This window comes from Elephantulus edwardii, unplaced genomic scaffold, assembly GCF_000299155.1.
Source record: "Elephantulus edwardii isolate Elephantulus edwardi_28Jun2011 unplaced genomic scaffold, EleEdw1.0 scaffold00153, whole genome shotgun sequence".
Taxonomy (NCBI): domain Eukaryota; kingdom Metazoa; phylum Chordata; class Mammalia; order Macroscelidea; family Macroscelididae; genus Elephantulus; species Elephantulus edwardii.
The window spans coordinates 6,594,731-6,617,041 of NW_006399903.1; the positions used below are offsets into that span (position 1 = coordinate 6,594,731).

The 22,311-nt window shown below is 48.4% G+C and overlaps 1 pseudogene; it reads left to right on the plus strand.

The window, feature by feature from the left end:
* The window catches only part of LOC102876908, a 92,994-nt pseudogene extending 74,447 nt beyond the window's left edge, over nt 1-18,547 (plus strand).
* The last annotated feature ends 3,764 nt before the right edge of the window (nt 18,548-22,311 follow it).

The window sequence follows — 22,311 nt, forward strand, 5'->3', positions numbered from 1 at the left end:
TTCTCTCCCCCATAGACTTCAATGCCGTAAACATATTTCATCCAGTTTTTCTCAGTCTTACCCCCACCCCAATGCCAGCCTCATTCTACAACATGCTGAGTGAGGTATCTCAGTCACAAAGGGACAAATGCTATATGGTGCCACTGTCACGTTTCTGAGGCTGTGTATCGCATGGAAGCAGATCACCCGTCTTCCTCCTGCAGCGCTGGTTCTGGATTTGAACTCCTACAGAGGTGCCCACTTTGGGTCAACAGTGCAGTTCTTTGCAGACTACACCACGGTCTCAGGCCAGGTTAACTTATCTGTATTATGAGTTCAGGGAATTAAGGGGGGATGGGTGGAGAAGGGGAGAGTTTGGGGAAATGAGGGAGCGGAAATCAAACACACACAAACACAACTCAATGACCACGGGTTGTGTCTGACTCATAGCAACCTCCAACCACCAGGCTTCCAAGGCTGACAATCTTTATAGGAAGGGATTGGTCATTTTTCTCCACTGAAGCAGCTGGTGGATTTGAACAGATAACCTTTCTGTTAACAACCTGGCACATTACACCTATGCCACTAGGGCTCTGATGCCTCTGAATTGTGGTGACGGTGAAGAATACGGAATATACCACAGACTGTTAAAAGACTAAACATTTGTGCAGCCAGGGTGCTCCTTCCAGGTGAGGATGGTGAGGCTAGGTCTCACACACTCAGGGCATGTTGTCAAGGGCCAGCCGCTGGAGAAAGCAGAGTTTGACAGAAGAGAGGTTCCCTGAAGAAGAAGGCAGACTCCTCAGGAAATGGATTGACAGTGACTGCAGCAAGAGGTCTAAGGACAGAAGAGATGTTGAAGGACGTCAGGGCCAGGTAGGGTTCCCATTTGCTGTACACCGTGGTGGCTGTGAGTTGGAGAAGACTTGGAGTTGGGGGTCTGTGTCTGGAAGTGGTGAGTGCAGGCAGAGTGGGGGACATGTGCTCTTTTCTGCAAACTGGCCCATCTCCACCCCAAATTCTCACAGATTCAACCTTTACCTCTAGCCGCGGGCTAGCGCTGATGAACACAGCGTGGGTGGAAATGCACCAGCAAACCCATTCGCGTTGTGAAAGGGACACTGTGCCCTCAGCCATCCCGCCCCGGGACTCCCCATCCACGTAGAGCCTTCCTCAAGAAACCATGTGGCGCCCGTGCACACACGCACACACGCACAGCACGGTTGTGCAATGATGTCCGTCCCACACTTAGAACAACCACCAAGGAGAAACTGTTCTTACCCCAGGTCAACTCCCAAAGCTGCTCATAAAGCAAAAGAATGAGAATGGAAAGAAAAACCCAGGCAAACAATCCCTGAAACAAATGACTCCAGGCAGTGGCACCTGGGGATTCTGGGATCCAGGGTCCACTCTGGCCTTAAAGGGGAAAGCTGAGGTTCCCTGGGGAGGAGGGCTAGCGAAGTCCCTCTCTGCTCCAGCTAGGACCCCTGGCCTCAATATATTTGGGACCTCGGAAATCTAGGAATGTCTTCGAGGTATCAGGCCAAGCCCAGAATGAACATATCTCAGGCAAAATAGTGCATTTCAGGGGAGCTCTGGTGGCCTAGTGGCAAGGAGCTGCAACTACAATCCCAGAGGTGAACGGTTCGAATCCACCAGATGCTCTGCCGGGTAAGGAGGGACAATCTCCTCCTGTACCAGTCAGATCTGATTTGACGGTATACGCACACAAAAATAATAATAAAAAAAAATTTAGAAAAAAATAGTGCATTTCACTGAGGTCTTGGTAAAATCCAAGATGACTCCCCTTCAGGGCAAAGCCCTGTGCCTCGGGGGAACTGTGCTCCACAAAGTTTTTGTGATAATTTGAAAACAAAACAAACCCTTTAATAGAGATCACCCTTCTTCCTGCTGAGGACTTCTGAGGTTGGCTGAGACCTCCAGCTTTTCGGCTATGTCAGCGGGTGATGGGCGTGTGAAGAAGTTACAAAATCCCTGCCACGCTACATACATACGACACGGGGCCAGAGCTACGCCTTGTGCGAGCTGCTTGCTCATAAAAGGCTACATGCTCATAAAATGTTTGCTAAGTAAAAACTTAAGATGAGTTCATATTTTTAACACCATAAAAATGCACAGACCATGGAGTCAACCATCTCCACGCTTGGAAGCATAGATCCTTGTAAGATAATCACAGCTCTGGTGGCCTTGTGGATAAGGAGTTAAAAGTGCCAACCCAAAGGCAGATGGTTCGGATCTACCAGCTGCTCCAAGGGAAAAAGCTGAGCAACCTCTTCTCATCGATTGATAGCCCATGAAAACCTGCTGGAGGGCCAGCTATGAGTCAGTTCAGAACTGCAGGGAGTGAGTTGGGCTATTTGGGGTTTTTTTTTTTAACTAAAATCATCAGACAAGCATGTAACGATCTAGGTAGATGTTCATGCTTCCGTAAAGATTCTACAGCTTTGGAAACTGACTAGAGTCTGTGGTGCAGTGAATCTATTCAAAATGGCTTTCCTAGTATCTGGTGAGACAGAACCACACTAACAGAGTGTGTCAGTCTATCCACAAGGGGTCTGGCTAGTTTTGCCATTTCATTAGGTTTAAATGGTGCAGGTTCAGCTGAAGAAATTTAGGAATCTCACCACCAGCAAAGCAGAAGCAGCAGAGAATGTACGTGACACTTGACCTTCAGGGCTGGACCAACAGGCAAACAGCAGCCCCAGCAGAGAACCAGGGACTGACAGGAGACAGAGCTGACCTGCCCCATGGCGTCAGAGCCAGAGGACGGCTGGAGGACTGAGGGAAGACGCTGTAAGTAGCAGGACAAAGAGAACTTTGTGACACTGGCCTAAGCTGTGAGGCTGAAGGTCAAAGGGCCTGTGACCACATTTGAGAAGCTGTCTGGACTGAAGGATTGTATCCTGCTGTTAACCTGAATTACAGACTGTTGATTTCCTTAATAGACCCTGTAACTGTGACTGTGGTTTTGAAAAGTCTGACTAGACATTGCAACAGATCTCGGACTCAGCAGAGCAGTAAGATTGGTTTTGGAATTAGTAGAAGTAGGTGATGATGTCTGACCTTATAGGAATTAGTTTTGTACCACGGATGCTGTTAGTGGGAACGACAGTTCTGTTTGCGAAGTTAACAGGAGTCAGACATGGCTGTCTGCTCTCATTTTACAGTCATTCTACTCTGCCGGCAGGGTCATTAGGAGTTGGATTTTATCCAATAAAAGCGGGTTCTGTTCTTTGGATGTTTGACTCCATTTATTCTCTGATCTAAACACAGCTTTATGGATTTTGCGGAAATACAGTAACCACTGTCCTGCTTAGAAAAACAGAACTTATCCTAGCTGAAATAAATCTAAAACATCCTAAGAACCATTGTTGTTGTTGTTATGTGCCGTCGAGTCGTTTTCGACTCATAGCGACCCTATGCACAACAGCCCTAAACCCTGCTCTATCCTGTGCCAAGCACACTGCCTCTGACACACCCATCCCGATTACCCCAGTCACCGAATCAATCCATCTCATAGAGGGTCTTCCCCTCCTGCGCTGTCCCTCCACCCTCCCAAGCATGATGTCCCTCTCCAAGGACCCGTCCCTCCTGGCAAAAAAAACACCCCACTTTGAACTTTAGCATTACGAATCAATGAGACTGAGATTTATCTCAATTAAAACCAGCCCATAGGAAGCCATACTGCTAACCACAGGTGGTACCTCTCTGGCGGTTTTAACCCACCAGGGGCACCACACGAGAAAAATGGGCAACCTCCTTCCCGTGTGATTCTCAGCCTCCAAAAACCCACAGGAGGGTCAGCTAGCCATCAGTTCCAACTCCACAGCAATGACGGTGTTTTTGTAGACAGTCATGTAATTAGTGATTCTGCTACAACAAGAGTAAGAAAACTAGATCTATGGAAAATACAGAGGAGATGCAGTTATTACTCACTTACACACCATGAGTCCATCAACTGCGCTTCCAGACAGAAGAGACTATAATTAAATTCCATCATCTCGGATACTTAGCTGACTTTGGGCAATAAAAATGAGCGCTTTAAACACAGTTCTGGATTATGCCCTGTTGCTGTGTGCGGTTGAATTGGAACTGAGTATTAGGATTATGATTCATCAGGGCAGGGAGAAGAGGGAAACCTTTTTTTGTAAGTTTGCAAATGCGGTTTATAATCTTGATGTTTAGATACGTGGCATAGGGGCCAATTTTGTGCTCTCGTCCTTGCTCAAGGCCCACGAGTGATAGTCCCCATCAGCATGGAAATTTCTGGACATTTCTAAGTGTCTTCAATAAATTCAACTCAATGCCACTGAGTTAGAACCAACTCTCAGAGGTCCCTCCCGTGGATTTGTGGAGGCTGTAAATTGCACAGGAGAAGACAGCCCACCCATCTTTCTATGTCAGAGCTGCTGGGGGACTCAAACCACTAGCGAGGTGTCTGTCACCTTTGGGATGGCAACACCAACTCCCTACACCACCAAAAATCACATCCACTGTCATTAAGTCTATTCTCACTCATTTGACCCTTTACCAGGTTTCCAAGGCTGTAAATCTCAGTGAGACATGGCAGCCCATCTTCCACCCTCAGCAACGCTGGTGGATTTTATGAAAGCCAAACTTTATACCTAATATTATATGAAAACCCTTATTCAGGAGTTGAAGGAATTAAAGATTTATAAGTTAGGATTTCTCTTGTGGCAGATCTCAGAAAATGAGCTGTTTGTTCCCTGCAGACAGAGGGAGTATTACTTCCTGTGAAATACTTCCTGAGCTAGAGCATTAGGTTGAAAATAGAGAAAAATTCGGCTTCATTTACAAGGAATTCCTTTTATTATTTGCTTCCCCCGATTATCAATAAATACACAGAGAAACATGACTTGGGGTCTTCAGTCGAGAACTGCTGGCCCCCTGTTTTATGCTCTCTGCTCTATCTCCTTCCTGGCTGTTTGTCTCATTATTCATAATTGTAAAATTACTTTACCCTTCACCTGCAACAGAATTTGAAGTGCCAACCTTTTGTTTAGAAACCCAATGCCTAACCTACTATGCAGCCAATGGACACTGAGGGGGAAAGCTTAAGGCATGTATTTAAAAAAAAATTACAAGTACCTGTACTCTCAAGGTGGTAATACTGAGTGAGCTTCTTAGAGATAAGCAACAAAAGAATTTAAGAAAGACATGGAAAACTTATATAGGGAATCTATCTTTATCAAGTGGTGGACCCTATTGACAGGTTAAATAGCATAAAAAAAAAAAATCACGGTATTCTTTGGGCCCCAAAATTTGGTAAAGTCAAGTTAAAAGGAACAACATTTTCTTGCAACATCTCCAAATCCTGTGCTCTGGAAGCTGCGCTGTCATCCCAAAGGCACACGGTTTGTATCCACCAGCTGCCCCATGGGGGAAGGATGGGCAATCTTCTCCTGAGCGATTAACTGCCTCTGAAAACGCGCTGGAGGGTCAGCTATGCGTCGGTTCCAACTTGACAGCACACAAAAACAACATTAAGTCCCAACCAGGAACCAGATATAAGAATCCTGCCTTTAAAAATGCACAAATTCAACCTTGCCTAACTTTCTTTTTTTTTCAAGACAAATGTTTTCATTGTCATTGTCAGGTACGATGGAGACACCTCTAATTCACAGCGACCCATGGACAAGAGACAAGACCTGTCCACTCCTATGCCATTCCCACAAGTCTCTGTGCTGGTGGGTCCACACAGCTGAATGTCCTGTGGCTGCCAGCTTACCATTTGTGACAGTCCTCAGCTGCTATCAAGACGACTACGGCTCATATCAAACCATATAAACAACAGACCTGAATCCCGTCCTATACTGTGCCCTCCTCACCACCTCTGATATGCTCCAGGCCATGGAGAAAGTCACCGTGTCAGTCTACCTTTTTGGGATAGATTATCTTCAGCTTCTCTTCATCTCTTTCTCTGACTTTCCACCTTGCCCAGCATGCTATCTCTTTCCAATGACAGGCCCCTCTTGACAATACATCCACAGGGTGTGAGATGAAGTCTCAGCACCCCTGCCTCTAAGGAGGACCTTGGTTCTAACTCACTGTTAAGACAGAGCAATTTGTTCTTTAGGCCGTCCCCGACCCCACAAAGGCGAGGGCATCAACTCTTCTTCCGTCATCCATACTCACTGTTGACGTTTCATTGACACAATCTGAAGTGCTTTCACAGAACGAGAGGACAACCATGGAAGCAGTGGCGGACGTGGCCATTAGCAGACGCTCAGTGTCCCTTCTTCTCTGGCCGTGTCTCAACAGACAGGTGTCCATTTGCTTTGCCACAAGAACACAACACCTTCTGTTGTGCCTGCCTGAGTCAGGTGACTCTGAGTCACATGACATGAGCTACTTACTGGATTTGAACCGGGGGCTCATGTTCCTGACGCAAAGCCTGGTGGCCACCATTCCCAAAGAGCTCTCTGTGAGGCGACCAAATGCTTGATATAAGGAATGCTCTCTGAGCAACGTTCCCAGCAGCTGTCAAGACCGTTCCTGGCTGGGGAACTGGAGGGAAGCAGACAGAATCTTTCAGGAAGAATGGATCCCATCTGAAAACCTCACAGACAATTGTATCCACAATTGAGGGTTAGGATGTCAGAGAGGGGGCAGGAGTGTGAGCCTTTCTTAGAGCCAAACAAACACTTCTCGACAACCTCCTTGTCTAAGTTCCTGATCGTGTCAATCCCCACTTCTCCTTAAGAGGCTGGGGCATGCAGCTTCTTTCACAAACAGGCACAGGGTACTTGACTCCCTCAAGAAAAACCACACGACATGAAAATGCGCAGTGTGCTCAAAAAAAGCCGAGGCACATTTCCTGGCGGGGTTTCCAGTGTTTCTAGGGTAACCGGACCATGCATTTTGCAATTTTCAATTCAAAAAAGACGCGCTAGTCACATACTGTAAATCCAGTGGAGCTGGTAGTGGGGTGGTGAAAGCATTGGGCTGTAAATCAAAAGACTGGGAGTTTGAACCCTACACACACTAGCTGGTCTGAGGGACAATGATGTGCCAGGTGCCTCACTAGAGATTGAACAGCCTTGACAACCCTGCAGGGCATTCGACTCGGCACTGAAGTCACCCTGAGTCAGAAATGACCCAACAGCACTGGGCTTGGGTGTGCTTTTTCATTAAATGCAGAAAGGGCACTTTAGTGCCTAGAAGCAATGCCACAGTAGAAGGCAAATCTCAGGATAGGAAAGTCAGGTATTAAGAGCAGCCATGTCCCAGCTGCCCAACACCAGAGCAGTTCCTTAACTGCATTTTTCTTTCTCATCTATAAATGCATAAAAAAACAAGCGAACCCACTTCCGCTGATGTCCATTCCAACTCGTTCCAATCTTCCGTCAGGTTTCTGAGGAAGCTAGTGATCCCCACAGAAGCAGAAGGCCCCCTCTTTATCCCTGGGAGCAACTGCTGGATTTGAACTGCTGGGCTTCTAGTTAGCAGCCCAGCACGTAACAAGAAGTCACCAGGGCTCCCTCCATCCATGGAAGCCTCACTGTCATTGAGTCGGAACTGACGCATAGACCCTCCGCTGCGTTCCCAAGGCTGTAAACCATGTCGAAGGGGGCTGACTGCCTGTGTTGGTCTCCTGGAGCCACTGGGTTCAAACCCCAGAAACGAAGTCTGTGGGCCGGTGGTAGTGCCACGCAGACAATGCCACCATGGCTCCCGTTCACCTTTCTCTGTGTCACTGTCACTGACTCAGAACGGACTCAGAGCTGACCCTTCAGCCAGTTTCTGGAGACTGTAAATGGCTTGGGAAGAGTCTATCCATCTTCCATGAAGTGGCTGGTGGCCTTGAACCGCCAGAGAGGCGCCACGTCTGGGTTACTGCGGGTATAATTACTGAACTTCACAAAGATTTTGAAGCTCTGTCACATATACTTTGGGCATGTTCTCAGAAAGGGCCAGTCCTTGGAGGACATCATGCTTGGAAGGGTGGAGGGTCAGCCCAAGAGAGGAAGACCCGGGATGAGATGGACTGATACAGTGACTGTGCATTGGGATCAGGAGTGTCAGAGGTGGGGTGGCTGGCTCCGGACAGGGTTCAGAGACCTTGTTCTGAGTCATCATTGATCTGATGGCACGTAACAACAACTAGCAGTAGTAGATTATAAATACTTAAATAAACAAATTCATCCTTTCAGTTAATTAAATGAGTAATTGACTAGGCCTGGCATGTAGTTGTTGTTATAGGTACTATCAAGTCAAGTATGACCCATAGTGACCCTAAGAACAACAGGCCTGAGCCCTGACCTATCCTGTGCCATCCTCACAATCTCTGACACATTTGAGCCCTTTGCTGCCGTCACTGTGTCTGTCCACGTTGGTGTGGGTCTCCCTCTCTTATGCTGACCCAGCACCCTTCCAAGCATGATATCTTTCAAGGAATAGCCTCTCCTAGTCACATGTTCAAAGCTTGAGAGAAAAAACTCTGACCTCCTTGTCTCCAAGGAGCACTCTGGCTGTACTTTCTCCAAGACATATTTATTTGTTCTTTTGGTAGCCCATGGGATATTAGGTCCTCTTCTCCAATACCACAACTCAAAGGCATCAATTCTGTCATCCTGACTCAATGGCCAGCTCTCGGCAGCACAGCAAGTGACTGAAAAGATCATGGTCTGAATCAAGTGCACCTTAGTCTTCACACTAACATCATTGCTCCTCATAATTTGGAGAGCTCCCTGACTGCAGAGTTTCCCAGCGCAGGACGTGTTCTGATCTCCTGACTGCTGGTACCACGTGGATTGATTGTGGATCCACATAATGAACTCTCAAACATCATCCATTCAGTTGCTGCTGAGTTGATGCCAACTCCTGGTAACCCCGCGTGTGCCAGAGTAAAACTGGGCTGCACGGGGTTTCCAAGGATTATTTTTTTTCATGGGTGGGGGTGGAGGAAGATCTCCAGACTTTCTTCCAAGGCATCTCAAACCTCCATCCCTCCAGGGACAAGATAAATGTGTTAACAGTTGGCACCATGTGCTGTATTTATTACAGCCTTCCAAGAACTGTGAAAGGTCTTATAACTAAGGAATAAAGTTATCAGCACCTTGCCTCCCACCAGATAAATTCTGTAATTTGGGAGGAAATAAATACTATACAAGTATCATCCTATACTTGATGATTTTCTAGGGCAAACAGGTGGGAAGATTTATTCATCAACTTACACAGATGACATTTACTTATGAGAGATTTAATCTCTATAGAGGTTCAACTTAACCATTTGGAAAAAAACCAAGACAAAAACTACTGCCACCGAGCTGGTTCTGACTCACAGCAACCCTCCTTCAGTTTTTTTTTTAATTTTTCTTAATTTTATTTTTATTGTTTTTTGTGTGTGTACTGTCAAATCGGATCAGACTGGTACAGGAGGAGATTGTTCCTCCTTCTTCGGCAGAGCATCTGGTGGATTCAACCCTCCTTCAGTTTCTAAGGAAGGAAACGATTTGTCTTTTTCCCTTGAAACAGTTAGTGGACTTGAACTGCTGACTTTCTGGTTAACAGGCTAACATGTATAGCACTACATCACCAAGGCTCCTTACTCATTTGAAAAGACAGGAGAAAATGGCAAATAACAGAAGAGGTAAGGGCCTCCTATTAAGAATAAAATAAGGAAAGGTAGAGACAGGATCAGAGAAAAGGTATCAAGAGCCACCTTGAACTTGCCCCTCCATGTGCAGTTTTGACAAGGAGCTTGATGTCCCATCAACAGAGAACTGTCTAGGCAGTGACAGGACTCAGCAGTGGGCGGCTGATGACAAAATTCACGGGGGAAGTAAGAAACACAAAAAACAAGGAGAAAGAACACAGTCAGCCAGGCTTAAGACTAGAAAGGATGAGAACCGGGGTTGTAAGTGGCAACAGATCTTGAGAGAGAATTTTGGAAACGCAAACCCCACCACAGTGCACAGGATGAAAGGGAGACAATTAGGGTTCACTGATGTTGGGAAAGGTCTACAAGCAACCTTAGTTCACAATTTATAAGCCCAGTTTCGATAAACCCAAAACCCCAAAGCCATTATTACCAACTTATATTCCAACTTATAACAACCCGACATCTGGAACAGAGCAGAACTGACCATGAGGATGTCTAAGGCTGTAATCTTTTGGCAGCGACCACCAGGTCTTTCTGCTATGAAGGAGCTGATGGGTTTGAACTGCCAACCATTCAATGAGTAGCTGAGGATCTAATCATTGTACCACAAAGGTTCTCTACAATTATGCTGTCCAAGCTCATATTACCGCACACTTGCTGTGCCAAGGAGCACTGGTAGCATCGTCTGTAGGAAGCTGAGCTGCTACACACCTCTCCGGCAGTTCAAATCCACCAGTAGCTCCAAAAATAATCTCTTCCCAGGCAATGTAAAGGCTGTAAAGCCTCAGAAAACCCAGGGGAGGGTCAACTATGAGCCACACCAAACTTAACAGCTATTGTGAAAAAGCCAACACTCCAGCTCCTCTGTCAACCTTATCTCTAACTCTTTTAATAGCCACACAAGGTAATTAGGATTTCCATCTGCATGCAATCCAGTTAGCCCTGAAGGCCAGACCCCAGTGAGATCACACAAGGGGGAAGGGGGGAGCACACACTGATGGGGAGAAAAGGGGGTGTCCCCTAAACCCAGGTCTTTGCTCAGCTGAAAAAAGACACATGGCATGTTAAAGCAAGGGGAGAAAGAAGCTAAGCCTTGTAGAGACTTTCTTGGTGCTCGTTCTTGAAAGCTCTTTGCAAACAAATGACATTAAAAGGTTCCACACTGGTTAGTCTGAGTTCAAAGTGCCTGGGCCTTGAAACAGCTAAGCCATCCTAAGGCGGTTCGGATCTCACCAAAGGCACCTAGGAGAGAGATCCAGCAATGTACCTCTGTCTTTGAAACCCTACAGAGTGAGTAAAGTTCTACAGGGAAGTGACCAGACAGTGACACCACCTGAAATCTGGGTGCATATCCCCTCTCAGGTCTATTTGAGATAATACGGCATCCTCTGTGGACCAATCTCAGCAGAAGAGCAGCTCAAGGTCTGTGAGTTTTTAAAGGTGAGTTTTCTTACACAGCAAGTGTGGGAAGACAAACGCTTCCCCATGATCCTGGATAAACAAGGTCCTCTGGTGGTGATGCACAGGGTGTCAGACTACTAATCAAAAGGTCAGCAGTTTGAATCCAGGCTCGGGAGCTTGAAGGAGGGTTGCCATGAGATGGGACAGACTCGGCAGCAGGGGATTTTTATTCTCGGAAATCGGTGACCCTGATGGTTCGTGTCTATGACACAATGGAGTGAGCGTTAGGTTGGTATCTGAAGGGTCACCAGACTCCACGGGGGAAGGATGAGGCAGTCTGCCCCCCGCTAAGACGACAGCCTTGAAATCCCGTGGAGCAGTTCCACAGTGTCCCACAGGGCCGAATATGAGTCAGAACTGACCTACTGGCCACAGGTTAGGAGACACAGCATACCCCAGGGTGAGGGGTGTGGTCCTTTCCACTGGCTCCGCCCCCTCAGAGCCAGAGGAGCCCCAGTGAGTGGCCTGGTTTGAATGTAGTTACCAGGGGAGCTGCCTTATGATCTGGTGGCACCAGACAGTCCCCAGCTCTTCTCACATTTTTAGAGATAATGTAAAGGTGGGGAAATCAGAGAGAACCAGAGGAATGTCTATCTGTGTTTCATTGACTATGCAAAGGCATTTGACTGTGTGGATGACAACAAATTGTGGCTAACTAACCTTGAGAAGTATGGGAATCCCAAAACACTTGAATGTGCTCAAGTTAAACTTACACTAGGAGCAGGAAACATTAATCAGAACAGAGCAAGGAAACACTGCACAGTTCGGGATCAGGAAAGGTGTGCTCTAGGGATGCATCCTATCTCCATACCTTTTCAATCTATATGCAGAACAGATCATTCGGGAAGCAGGGTTTTGTGAGGAGGAAGGTGGTATCAGGATTAAAGGAAGACTGGACAACAACCTGTATTAGGGAGATGACACAACCCTGCTGCTGAAACGGAGGAGGACTGGAGGCATTTGCTGCAGAAGGTTGAGGACTGCAATCTTCAATATGGATTGAAGCTCAATATAAAGAAAACAAAGATTCTCACCACTGGGCTAACTGGCAGATTCATGATAGACAGAGAAGAGATTGAGATTGCCAACAACTTTAGCTTACTCGGTTCCACAATCAACACTCTTGGCACCAGCAGTCAGGAAATCAAAAGACGAATTGCGTTTGGAAAGTCGGCTATCAAGGACTGCTCCAGAGTACTGAAGAGCAGTGATGTCAATCTGGAGGCTAAGCAGGTGCCTGATCCAGGCCACGGACCTCTCAAGTATTTGCTATGCACCAGAGAGCTGGACAATGACTAAGGATGACGGAAGAAGGAGCAATGGCTTTGCACTGTGGTGCTGGAGAAGAGTACTGAACATATTGTGAAAAGCCAGGAGAACCAACAGGTCTGTCTTGGAGAGGGTGAAACCAAGTTGCTCCCTGGAGGCAAGGATTTTGAAGCTCTGTCTCACATACTTTGGGCATGTGGTCAGGAGGGAAAAGTCCTTGGAGAAAGATATCATGCTTGATGTCTGTATGGTGGAGGGACAGTGCAGGAGAGGAAGACTCAGGAAGAGAGAGACTGACACAGTGAATGGGGAAATGGGATTTGGTCTATTGGAGACGTTGAGATTGGCTCAGGACAGGACAGGATTCAGAGCTACTGTACACAGGGTCACTATGAGTTGTAGGCAACTCAAGGGCACATAACAACAACAAACAAAGGTGAGGAGTACTCCAGGCATTTTTCACTAAGAAAAGAAAATGCCAAGAGATCACAAGCAACCGTAACAACAGGAGAAAAAAAAATACCGATAGGGAACATCCTGAAGGATGGAGAAAAGATTTAAGCTGTCTACGATTTATGTGACCTGGATCCACAGTCAACACCCATGGTAGCAGCAGTCAAGAAATCAAAAGCCATGTTGCATTGGGGAACTCTGCTATCAAGTACTTCTCAGAAAAAGGCTCAGATAATAGGATTTTCAGGCTTCAAAAGTGGTCCGAAATTGAGGTAACAGCCAAAAACCAAGGTACCTAGGCACTTGGAAACAAAGTAGGTATTTCTACTTAAATCTTAGAGCTGGTCTTGTTTCAACAGAGTGAATCCAACAGTGACAGAGGTTTACTGACACCCCCCCACCCCCTGCCTCTGAGGCTATTCTTACTCATGTGGCCCTCCCTTGGGGCCTCTATAAATATTTATGGGGAAAGACTGCCCACCTTTCGCACTCAGCATGGTGCATTAGGCCCCCAGAGCTAATAAGAGAGCTACAACTGGCATATTTTCTAACAATGAATCCCCACCCTGCACGCCTGTAACTCAGAGCACCAGACTTGTGAACATCTTGTACATTATTCTGAAATACCAACATTCGTATGTCTCATTAACAACAGTTCTCAAAAGAGTTTCTGGGGAAAAAAAAACAAAAGAAAAGATCTTTTGGTGAGTAATCATTATGTCACACTTATTCCTAAACCAGAAACCAGAAAAGCTCAGCTCACAAGCGATGTCGGCTGGTTCTGACTGGCAGCATGTGAAAGGGCAACGCGCTTGGCCTGGGTCATGGGACATGGAAATGGGCAACAGTCTACTACTGGCCAAGCGTTTCTGCTGTTTAGGGTTTTTTAAAAATTGTTTGTGGTTACACACATACCTGAACTGCCAACCTGCCTTTCGGCCCAAAGGAAACAGTTTAACAACTTGCTTGTTAAAATGCTGAAAATGCTGAAAACACAAACTTCTCAGGAGTATTCATGTCGCTGACCAACAAAACTATCCAAATCTAAGAGAGGCTTTGAGGAATGCAGATAAAGGACTGTGGCTGGAGCAGGACATGGTGAAGGCAAGTCACTGTCAGCTGATGGGCACCAGCTGGCTGTGCGGTCCAAGCGACCAGCACAGATAAGCAGGCTTGGTGGCCAAAGGCTCAGTAGTTAACAGTGCTGGGCACGTGCCGATGAGTCAGCTCGAGGGTTTGAAAGATCTGTGCTCTCCTCCGTCTTCTGTACCCACCTGGGTACACTTGCAGATGCCTACAGGCACCTTTGCTCCACCACTTGGGAGGATGACAGAGGGTGGGTTGACAGAATGACGGTAACAAGGGATGCAAACACAGCAAAGAGCGTAGGCTGGCACGGACAGGGCAGTGCCTCGTTCTGCCAGGTCCTCGACGGCACCTAACAAGATCTGTAACGGGCACACAAGATGCTGCTACACCACCTACAACTCACATCCCAGAAACGAAGCTCACTGCCCTGGAGTCGGTCCTGTCTCAGAGTGACCAGGAGACCCGAACCGCCCAGACGGTTCCCCAGGCTGCGATCCTTACGGAGCAGGCTGACCATCTGCCTCTCCAAGAGCAGCTGGTGCATCCAAACCACTGACCTTTAGATTAAAATGCTAAGTTGTTCTGTACTGTCGAGTTGGAACCGACCCACAGCTGACCTTCCAGCAGATTTTCAAAGGCGGTAAATCGCATGGAATGTACTGTCCGTCTTTAGTCCATGGAAGAGCTAATGGATTCGAATCACGTACCTTTGGGCTGGTAGGATAATTCTTTACGCCTAAGCCACTGGAGAGCTTCCAATTAGTTATAAATGCTTTTACCACTCTACCACCAGAGATCCAAATACACAAGACTGTCCCCAAAATAAAGTATTATCTACCTTAAAACATCAACAATGTGACGTCTGAGAAATCCTGGCAGAGCTCTAAGATCCCGGCTGGGGGTGCAGCCCGCACTGAGTTGTGGGGTTAACTAAAGGGCTGCTTTCGCAGTAACTGTAATCCACCATCAGCTCTGCTAATATTTCCAGCCTCAGAAACCCCAGGGAGGGCTGTGATAAACTGGAACTCACTGAAAAGCCTTTAGTCTGAGCGTCACAGATAGCACCTCTTTCCTTATGATCTTATCTGCCGCTTGCAAATGCAACATCTCAGACTGTATCTGTTTGTTAGCATAACCTTCAAATTGTTCTACTACAAGCAACAAGTTATCTATAAATGATAGAGGGAAGCTTTACCCTGGAATGCAGGGGCCCCACTGTGAGACAAAGACATCTTACAGTTCAGCTGTCCCGGGAGGCCCATCAGAGCTCTAGGGAGCTGCAAAACAGCTGTGGCTGCTAAAAAAGTTAGAGGGCTCAATCTACTCATTAGCTCCACGGAAGAAAGTCCTGGTGAACGCCTTCTAAAGCACCAGCCATTGAAAACTGTGGCGTACACTCTGTGGCGTACAATTCTCTGACAGGCAGAGAGTCTTTCTAAGTCCGAATCAAGTTTCCCAGTATAGGAACACAGCACTTCCACTTGCTGCTTCTACTCTGACATGTTGTTGTGTTGCTGTTATGTGCCGTCGAGTCACCTGCGACTCATAGCGACCCTATGTACAACAGCCCTAAACTCCGCTCTGTCCTGTGCCAATCGCACCGTCTCTGACACTCCCATCCCAATTATCCCAGTCACTGAATCAATCCACCTCATAGAGGGCCTTCCTCTCCTGCGCCGTCCCTCCACCCTCCCAAGCATGATGTCCCTCTCCAAGGACCGGTCTCTCCTCACAACATGTCCAAAGTATGTTAGACGGAGCCTCAGAATACTTGCCTCCAAGGAGCCACCCGGTTTAACCCTTTCCAGGACAAATCTGTTCGTTTTCCTAGCAGTCCATGGTATTCTCAATACTCTTCTCCAGCACCACAGCTCAAAGGCATCAATTCTCCTTCTATCCTCCTTGGTCATCGTCCAACTCTCTGATGCATAACAAGTGATTGGGAAGACCAAAGCCTGTATCAGACACACCTTAGTCTCCAGAGAGACACCATTGCTCTTCAGTACTTTGGAGAGGTCCCTAACAGCAGACTTTCCCATGGCAATGCACCTTTTAATTTCCTGGCTGCTGGTGCCAAGACTGGTGACTATGGAGCCAAGCAAACTAAAGCTGTGTACAATCTCAATCTCTTCACCATCCATCCTGATGCTGCCAATTGGTCCAGTGGTGAGAATCTTTGTCTTCTTGACATTGAGCCTCAATCCATATTGTAGGCTGCAGTCCTTGACACTCTGCAGCAGGCGCTTCAGGTCCTCTTCAGTTTCAGCAAGCAGGGTTGTGTCATCCACATAATGCAGGTTTTTGATAAATCGTCCACCAATCTTGACCCCACATTTCTCCTCATAGAGCCCAGCCTCCCAGATAATCTGTTTTGCATATAGGTTGAAAAGGTATGGAGATAGGATGCATCCCTGGCGTACGCCCTTCCCAATTTTGAACCATGCAGTGTTCCCTTGCTCTGTTCTGACGACTGCCTCCTGGTCCAAGTATAAGTTTCGCATTAGAACGATCAAGTGTTCTGGGATTCCCATTCTTCTCAGAGTCAGCCGTAGTTTGTTTTCTTTACCAGACAACTGGACAAGATGTGTGATTATAAGACATAGTCATAAGAGAGTCAGGGTCTGTATTAGGAATGTAATGTTCACACTCAGATGGGCCCAGCTCGCTGCAGGTAGAACACTGATTCGAAACGAAGCTTGTAATGTAAATAAACCCCAAGAGGAAACGTTTGATTTGAAATAGAAGAAGAGTTCCCAGAAATCGCAAAGTTGCTATCAGCAAAGGGTGAGCACTCAGGATTCTGTAACAAGCGTGGCACATGCCTTCCGCCTTGGGTTTAAGGTTCTTCATCTATAAACGAAGGGGGAGGAATGAGGATCCTAGGGGATTGGCATTGCTCCCTAGTCAGAAACGACTCATAGCTCACCCTCCAGCAGGTTCTCAGAGCTTTCAAGATTACACAGGAAGAGACTGCCCATCTTTCTCCCAAGAAGCAAATGATGGATTCAAAGCGCCTGCCTTTGAGACGCCAGTCTAACACTTTAACGACTAGCTCACCAGAGCTCCCTAAAGGGTTCTACTAATCATGAAGAAATGGAGCCTGTCAAGCCTCGTTACACTAAATCAAGGTGTAATGTAAGGAGAGAAAGTATTCAAAAGAGCACTGGGGTGGGGGGGGCACACTAGATCAGGTGAGCTCAGGACTCACCAGCTGTCACATATTGTCCAGCAGTGTCTCCCACTTACACTAGGGGGCAGAGTTCTTCCCCAGGGGAAGCCAGGGTCCCCTCCTAAACACTGAAACAGTCCAGTCACAACCTAAATGCCAAATTTTATACTTTCATCAGATTTTCTAAGAGGGCCTGAAAACAACACACACACATACACACACACACACACACACACACACTCTCTCTTTCTCTCTGACACACACACAGAAACTGTGTGTGTGTGTGTGTGTGTGTGTGTGTGTGTCTCCCCCCCCCACCTTTATAGATGAAAGCAATTAAACCCATGCCCATTAACCTACAACTCTTGCAAAAAGTTCAGGTGAACTTCTTTCAGTTATGAAAACAAAGGGCTCTAGATCTGAAAAAAAAAAATACCAAAGTCTCAAAAATCACATGTATTTTATTCTTTTATTTTAAAGGAAGCTCTGGTGGCCAGAAAGCCAAAAAAAAAAAAAAATGGACTAATGACTAATTATCTTCCGGTGTGACTCTCATGATGCGACTATGGCATCTGAGACTCACTTGGTGAAGCTGAGATTACTATCAAAATCAAACCAAACAAAAACCCACTGATGAGTCAATTCCAGCTCAGTCCTATAGAGAGCAGCCTAGAACATGGGGTTTCTTGAAATTCTGAAGCTTTACCAGGTCAAACTGCCAGTGGGTTCGAACTACTGAACTGTCAAGTAGCAGCTCAGCACTTTATGTGTTACTACCATAACACGAGAACATATTTCTCACACTGAGCATGATAAACAGTTGCCTGAGAATTGTGGGCATCCAGACATGAATACTTGAAATACTATATCCAATTAAGTCGGATAAAGAACTGCCACAGAGACAAGCTCTGGGACTCAGCTAACAAAAAAATCCTTGGCTTTCCCTTAAAATACTCACATCAGACTCCCTTCAAGTCAACTCCGTTTACTTTGAGCCACTTCAAACCCCAAACTTAAAACAGAATTTATTAAATAAACACGACCAAGAAAGGAAAGCAGGCCAAGAAAGCACAGCGACTCTCAATCCCAGGAAGAAGAAGAAAAAAAAAGAACTAAGTCAACTTTCAAGTTAACTGCGGTGTCCTGCCTACCAGTTTTAAGACTCAGAGACACCCCCCCCAAAAAAGAGCATGGAGTTCCATTAAAAATATCCAGATTTAAATCAACTGTACCCTTTCAGTAGATGACTTGTATGGAATGTGCAACGTAACTCAAGAAAGCTGCTACAGAGAAAAAGAAAACTCCACCGTTTGCCCTAAGTGAATTTTCCTTAAATGTGAATTGTAAAAAATCTGCCAGAGGCAGCCGGCACGAACACATGACCTTTTGATCCCGCCTTCTGGAAGAATCCCAAACCCATGGAAGCGCCCGCCTGGGTGAACGAGAACCAAAGGTCCGGCGACAGGGCGCACGGTGACTGATTAACCGCCGGCTTCCCTCACTTCATTAACTGCCCCCTCCCGAGGGTCTGCGCCCTCCGCGCAGGAAGGCGGCGCGCGCCTTGCAAAGGAAATGCCAGAGCAGACCTTTCTGGGAGCGAGGCACGTCCTTGGAAAGTACTTCCGAGCTGCACGCACCCCAGCATGGAGCAGATCGTCTGGGACGCGGGGACCGGGCCACCGCTCCAAGGGGACTCACCTAGGCGGCCTCGCGCAGGACCGAACCAAACCTGCCCGGCTTACTCATCGGAAGACTCCCAGGAAGTCGCGCCCTCCCGGGCTTGGGAAAGGTGCCTCCCCGCAGAGCGCCCGGGGCCCGTGGGGGCGAAGGGGACCCGGTGCCCAGGGCGCAGCCCAGTGCGCCCCGCGCCGCCCCCGCGCGAGCGCAGAACTCACCTCGGGGAAGAAGTTGTCCATTGTTCCCGGAGTCCCCAACTTGCCGGCGTCCGGCTCGAGGAAGTCGGCTCGCAGCAGGTCCCGGGCACCATGTGTCAAGGCGCGGCCCCCGACCACTCGCGCCCGCGGGGCTGCCCAGCTGCCATCGCTCCGGCCCTTCTTGGTCAGCGTCTGCACCTTTTGTTTGCCCAACCCAAGTGCCCAACTCCTCTGTCCCACCGCAGCCTTTGTCTCCACTGCTCCACTTTGCTCACTTTGGGGCGCAGCGCTCGCCAGCGGAGAACAGCTGGTGGCACATTCCTCCCCGGGGCCCGGGGACCGCGGCGGGGGCTGAGCGGCGAATCCTTGCCCTCTGCGCTCCGGCCGGCTGGGGCTCCAGGTGCGGCCAGGGACTGTGGTCACAAGGAGAGCCCAGGGCAGGCGTCCCAGCGCGAGCGCAGCCGCCGGGAGAGTTCGGACGCAGCCGAACTCACCGCTCACCGCGGCACCGACCGGCGCGCACGCCCCGCCCCGCCCCGGCCCCGCCCCTCCAGGAGCCGGGCTCCCGCTCGCCAGGCCACGCCCCTTTACAGGCCCCGCCCCTCCAGGAACCTGATATCCTGCTCGTCAGGCCCCGCCCCCTGGCGCAGGCCCCGCCCCTCCAGGAGCCTGGCGCTCTCCGACCAAACCCGCCCCCTTTGCCGGCCCCCGCCCTTATAACAGCCCCGGCGCGCCCTCTCTGTCCCCGCCCCTGATCCAGCCCCGCCCCTTTCCGACCCCGCCTTTCCAGGAGCCTCCCTTCTGCTCTTCCGGCCCCGCCCGCTCAGGAACCGAGCTCCCATGAGCCCAACCCCACAGGCCACGCCCCGCCCCGTGAGTCCAGCCATGCACCCTACCAGGTGCTGACCTCCGGCTACCTGCCCCATGATGAGGTTGGCCCCACTCTGTGTCCCTCACTTTTCCGCCAGGACACAAACTTCCTAGCCCCGCCCTGTAGCGGAGGCATTCCTCCCGGCCACGCCCCTTTGGCTCCGCCACGCCCCTCCAGGGTCGCCCGCCTACTTTTCCTCTGGTCTGGCCTCTCCCCAACTGAGCCGAGGCCCCGCCCACCTCGTGCTCCGGGCGGCTTCTGGCTCGGCTGGTAGAGGGGCGTGGCCAGGCAGGGGGATTTACCCTCGGAGGAACACACATTCGGTGCGGTCGCTGGGTGAAGTGGCGCTGCGGGTCCTCCCAGGTCTTTGATCTGTAGCTGACCCTGGAAGGACGCAGCAAGGGGCTCATTAGCGCAGCCCCCGGATGAGCGATCCAGGGGAGAAAGTGCGCTCCGCCGCGCAGTGCAGGCTGCTGGCCAGATCAAAGTCAGAACGGAGGCTAAGCAGAATTTCGAGAAGCTGTCGTTGGAGTTGAGTTTCCCTCCTGCAGTCAGGTTAAAAGGTTTCTTCTTAGCAGCAGGGAAATATCTTTTTGTATAATGGAAGAGAATGAGGCTAACGGGATCTTTAAAAAGGCAATATTTTGCTGGCCATAAAAGGAAACAAACATGGGCAGATGGGAGGTGACAAGAGTTCAAGCTGGAGGAACACTCCAGGTAACTCAGGCACTTCTTTAACCTGTGCAGTTAACCTGGGTGGCCTATTGAAATGCAGAGTCAAGTCGGTGGGCGTGGCCTGGGAATCTGCATTTCTAACGCCTTGCAGGTGAGACCTCTCCTGCAGCACCTTGAATAGCCCTAGGGCGGGCACCCTCTATGAGGTCGGCCTCCCAGGCGTTTGTAGATTTTGTAGGCTGGAAATTTTCAGACCCTTAAACCAATGCTGCTGCTGCAAGCACACAAGCACACGATGAGCGGAGTCTTTGAACCCAAGAGTGTAGAACAGTTCGGGTGTTGTAAACCTCGAGGTGATTCACATCTGGCACAAGAGCCCTGGCAGGTTGAACATAAATAGGGCCAGTCCTCCAGCACAGGTGGTTTGAGAATCACCTCAGGGCAGTTGATATCCTTTAAGGAGCCCTGGTGGTGAAGTGAGCTAAGCGTTAGGCTGCCCTAGAGGTGAACTTGCTCCCAGCCGCTGTGAAGAAAGGTGAGGCAGCTCTGTCCTGGAAGGTCACTGTGGTTCATCTCTGCTCAGCAGCCAAGATGGTTATTAATCACATTTTGACAGAGCCCTTTAAAAAAAAAAAAGTTACTGTGCTCTGACATACTTTTGACATGTTGCAAGGCAGGATCAAGTGTGTGGAGAGGGACCTCACGCTTGGGAAGACCCACGATAAGATGGATTGATTCAGTGACGGGTAACGGGGGTAGGTGTATCAAAGGCATTAAGATTGGCCAGGGATAGAGCATGGTTTAGGACCGTTGTACATACATGGTCGCTATAAGTCGCAGGAAATTCAACCGCACATAACAATAACATGAGCTATATCAATCATTTTCTTTTCAGACTCATTTCTATCACCAAGCCCATATTTTCCAACTACTATCCCTTGTTCAATATGGATTGAGGCTCAATGTCAAGAAGACAAAGATTCTCACCACTGGGCCAATTGTCAGCATCAGGATGGATGGTGAAGAGACTGAGATTGTTCACAGCTTTAGTCGGCTTGGCTCCACAGTCAACACTCTTGGCACCAGTAGCCAGGAAATAAAAAAACGTATTGCGGCGGGAAAGTCTGCTGTTAGGGACCTCTCCAGGGTACTGAAGAGCAATGGTGTCACTCTGGAGACTAAGGTGTGTCTGATACAGGCTATGGTCTTTGCAATCACTTGTTATGCATCAGAGAGTTGGACAATGACTAGGAAGGTTAGAAGGAGAATTGGTGCCTTTGAGCTGTGGTGCTGGACAAGAGTACTGAGAATACCATGGACTGCTAGGAAAACAAACAGATTCGTCCTGGAAAGGGTTAAACTGGGTGGCTCCTTGGAGGCAAGGATTCTGAGGCTCCATCTAACATACTTTGGACATGTTGTGAGGAGAGATCGGTCCTTGGAGAAGGATATCATGCTTGGGAGGGTGGAGGGACAGCGCAGGAGGGAAAGGTCCTCTATGAGGTGGATTGATTCAGTGACTGGGGTAATCGGGATGGGAGTGTCAGAGACAGTGAGATTGGCACAGGACAGAGCAGAGTTTAGGGCTGTTGTACATAGGGTCGCTATGAGTCGCAAGTGACTCGACGGCACATAACAACAACAACATGCCTTTTTCCAATCACCTATTATCATTATTGCATCTCAATTGCATGTTTCATCGATTTCTGACTGCAAAAGTTGGTAGAAATCTTTGATTTCCTCCTTTTTGGCTCTAGTTTTTGGTTCATGTGTGTGAATGATAGTAGAATCAATAGACTTCAGTGTGAGCATACGAACATTATCC